At 39.1% G+C, this 4,197-nt stretch overlaps 1 pseudogene; it reads right to left on the reverse strand.

Annotated features, from left to right (window-relative positions):
- Window positions 1-1,032: 1,032 nt before the first annotated feature.
- On the reverse strand, window positions 1,033-1,971 carry LOC103740317 (annotated as a pseudogene).
- Window positions 1,972-4,197: the final 2,226 nt, after the last annotated feature.

Below are 4,197 nucleotides of genomic sequence, written 5' to 3' on the forward strand. Positions count from 1 at the left end.
ATTGTGATACATTTAACACATACTAGGTAATGAAAAGAACTATTGAGCCATGAGTCTCAGGTATCATACTAAGAAACTCAAAACAGAAGTTCTGTGACATTCCAGAAATAACAAAGACAGAAACTGAAATTTCATCAGAAGCCTGAGAAGCCAAGCGCAGAACCACGAGGTGACCCAAGTCTCCCTTACAGTGAATTCCATCTTCAGTAAACTGGCACACCCTCCTCTAGAGTAATCTAGGACTCCATACCATTTAAAATGTGTAAACCTGGGGCTGGAGAGATCTCAGCGACTAAAAACACTGGTGGTTCTTGCAGAAGACCTGGGTCTCACTTAGCCCAGGCTGACCTACATCTCACCATCAGCTGAAGATGACCCTGAACTGATCCTCTACCTCTGAAGTACAGGGATTACAGCTATTCACTACCATGAAATCACCAATCAGCATCAAGTATTTAACAGCATACACAGTATACACATCTTCTGGCTAAGGGTGGGGAAAGAGTGAATGACCCAGTTGTACATGCCCAGACTAAAGTTGTGAAAAGACCCACAGCAGATGCCACTTCCCTGCAACCTCTCTACAGTAGAAGCAAAATCCATACCCACAATAAAGCTGATATGTCTGTAACCAGGGACAAAGACAGGAGCTCACTGGCCCACCAGCCTATTTGAAATTGAGCTTCAAATTCAGAGATCCTTTCTCAAAAAATAAAGTTTAAAGGGAAAGAGGATGATATCAATTGTCAGGGGCTGGAGAGATGGCTGAGCGGTTAAGAGCACTAGCCGCTCTTCCAAAGTACCTGGGTTTGATTTGCAACACACATCTGGTGGCTAACACCAGTTTCAGGAGATCCGAAAACTTCTGACCTCCTCAGGCATTGTACACGGGTTTACTTACTTACTCACATACACTCATGCATGCACACATGCACATACAAAATTGTCTACTGGCCTCTGAATGCACACATGCTGGCAACGCAATTGCTTACACACTACAATCACAAAAGGGACACAAATGTATCAGTTATTTAATTAGGTTCTTGGTAAGAAATTTAGAACACCAGTTTGTGAGGATACATGCCATTTGTCAGAGCAAAGAGAGATCTCAAGTAGCCCTTGAGCTGAGGAACAGCTTTGATCTTTGGCAAAATTTATGAGTCCACAGGTTTCTGATCAACCTTGCCCTGCTCTGTAATCTTGTATTTCTCTTTCTCTGTGTCAAAGATCTTGCCTTCCTGGTGCCCAGGCTTCTGTACCTGCTTCTTCTTGAAGTAAGCATCATTGAGGTACTGGGGGATTTTCACGTTGCTGATGTCGACTTTTGTGGAGGTAGCAATGACAAATTTCTGGTGTGTTCTACGCAGAGGAACTCGGTTAAGGGCAAGAGGTCCAGTCACAAGTAGCAAGCCACTGGCCAGCCGCTTTACGAAAACCACTCTCTTGCCCCTATGGCGCCGGTTAGGACGATCAGGGCTGTCCCAGGGGTGATGCTGGCGCAGCTTTCTTACATGCTGACTGAAGGGCTTTTTGCCATGGCTCATCAGCTTTTGAGGCACGTCTTCAGTAGGATAATACCTAGGCATTTTCCAAAGCTTAACAACACGGTTGCCACCATTCTTGTCCCCACCAACTGGTTTTGTGACTGTAGCAAGAGCCCTCTCTCTCTCTCTCTCTCTCTCTCTCTCTCTCTCTCTCTCTCTCTCTTTTTCTTTTCAACCTTGGATTTAGCAGCTGAGTACTTCCTTTTGTATAAAGCCTTTCAGAATACATAGCAGACCGGGAGTTTCTGCCAATTCCTCTAACCAGGACAGGGTTTCCGCTACAGTGAGGCTTCCCCTTCTTCAACTTTTTGACTTTAGGGCCTCCATTTTCAGTCTTGCCTGCACAACCTGCAGTGGCACCATCTCCAGGCTTCTTGGCTGCAGGCTTCTCCTTTGCATTAGGCTTCTCAGCCTTTTCACCAGCCATCTTGCAGGATGGGAAAGAGAGCTCTACTTTGTTTTTTGAGCACAGTAAAATTTCAATACAGACTTAATTCACTTGAAATATTTGAAAAATACTACAAAAACAGATTTGGAAAGCTCAGTATACATTCTAATGATTTTTTTTTCTGTTGGCTATTTAGAAAATCCAAGTGAGAAAATACTTCTATAGAGATCCTTGTAAGACACAATGGAAACACAGTGGTCTATCTAGGATAGATATATATATATAGATCTCTGAGTCCTAAGCATTGATAACAAATACTGCACTTCAAGCCCTCAGCTTCCAGCTGGCTTTTCAGTTTCCTTATAGCCTTCCCCAGAAAGTGACACATAATACTGACATATTGACCAAGGCAAGTAATGGCACAACACACATCAGAAAATTGCAAAGGAAGTAAATCATGTTGTCCAAGGTGAAAAATCAATCTTTAGGTATGATGCTAACCAGTGTACTCCATGTAGCAAAGCCTTTAATTTTTGAGATCATTAAGTCATATTATAAATTATTATATACATATGCAACCTTAATAACTAAGTTGTGTTGGTTTCAACCTTTATCATATTGGTAGCTAAACATTCCTTCTACTTAAACTCCAGCCCACTGTTTCTATGACTTTCTCAAATGAACTCTCATGTATGTTCATAACCAGTCTGTCAGTTCTCACCACAACATTCACTATTTTGTCTAGTCTCCCTTTCAAATGTCCAATTCTGCTGGGTGCAGAGCTACCATATGAAACCACCTATTCTTCATCCATGATAGATTGTGGATTCTTTCAGACCTCAAGGTCTTGGGATTTCTCTGAGCCATAAACTCACTTTTGTTTTGGGGGCTTTACAGTAATTCTCACAAACTCTACTAGCTTCTGAGCATTAATTGCCCGAGCATTCCCAAGACTCTGATAAATAGCAAGCAAACAAACAAATAAAGGAACAAAATAAAACAAAACAAAATCCACAGAAGCTCAAGTTCAGTGTATGAAACCAGATGGAGCTTCAGCTTTATCAATTTCTGTACCTAACTGCATGCGAGTCCCTTTTGTGCCACCCTAGATATCATTTGTACATAGTGTCCATGTCAGTTCCATGAGCAGAAGGTAGGGCAGGAGGAATATGACCTTTTCGGAACTGACATCATCTGGAACACAAATCCATAATCTATACATTTATCAATATTTACTAGGTGACCATTATGTCCTCAAGGAGTTTTCACTCCCAAAAGGAAGACAAAAGCAAGCAAAAAAAAAAAAAAAAAAAAAAAAAAAAAAAAAAAAAAAAAAAGGAGAAAGTTGAGTTCATGACAGGATAAGAACATATGTTAATAGATAAATGGAAAAGAGAAAGCAAATTACTTATGCAGGTTTCTCAAGAAGAATGATCTATGAAAAACGTATCTTAGTGATGAGAATGAAAACTAGCTTCAGAAAGAATGTTCCAGGAAAAAGGCAAGATTCTGTGAGAAAGTCTAGGTAAACTCAGCCAGAGAGAGTAAACAATTGTGCTGAGGTACACTTTTCCTCAAGAAACATTGAAAGTAGATTAGGTCAGAGAAGATCCAAAGCTAAGTCATTCTGGAAAGAGTAATAGGAAATATAAGTTCTTCGTAGGATATTCTTTAAGAATATCTTGGTCCTGAACTCCAACACAAAAATCACTTTAATCTCTTCAACTTTCAAATGGTTAAGGCTGGTGAATATGTACTTCAATTATTAGCTGCAAGAGAAAGCTGATCAGTAGGAGGCAGAGAAAGGATCATTTTGAGCTAAAAATAGAATTCAGACATTAATCAGAACTTTATTTTTAGACTGACATACAAAGAAAATTTTGAGAAATTTAGACAATCCTGCTAAAATTATTAATGAGTCAGAGTTAGAAAGTGCCAATAGCCACTGAAGTGTTTGATAATATCATTGAAATCAATTGTGTTGCAAATTTGTCTAAATATTTACTCTTATTTATAAATTTTATAATATGCGTGCTTATTTTGTGATTTTGGTTCCTTAACTTGGTTCAAAATTTGCTTAAATATGACAGCAATAATGATTTTTAGATTGCATGTAAAAATCAGAAAAATATTTATAATAATTTGTTTAGGAGGAACACATGCACATACACACATATATATGTTGATTTAATTGATACATGTTTTCTAGAAAAGGAGTAATAGATACATAAAAATGTCTCCTAGATTTTAGAAACCTATGCTGCT

This window comes from Nannospalax galili, unplaced genomic scaffold (assembly GCF_000622305.1).
Source record: "Nannospalax galili isolate Female #2095 unplaced genomic scaffold, S.galili_v1.0 scaffold639, whole genome shotgun sequence".
NCBI classification, from domain to species: Eukaryota; Metazoa; Chordata; class Mammalia; order Rodentia; family Spalacidae; genus Nannospalax; species Nannospalax galili.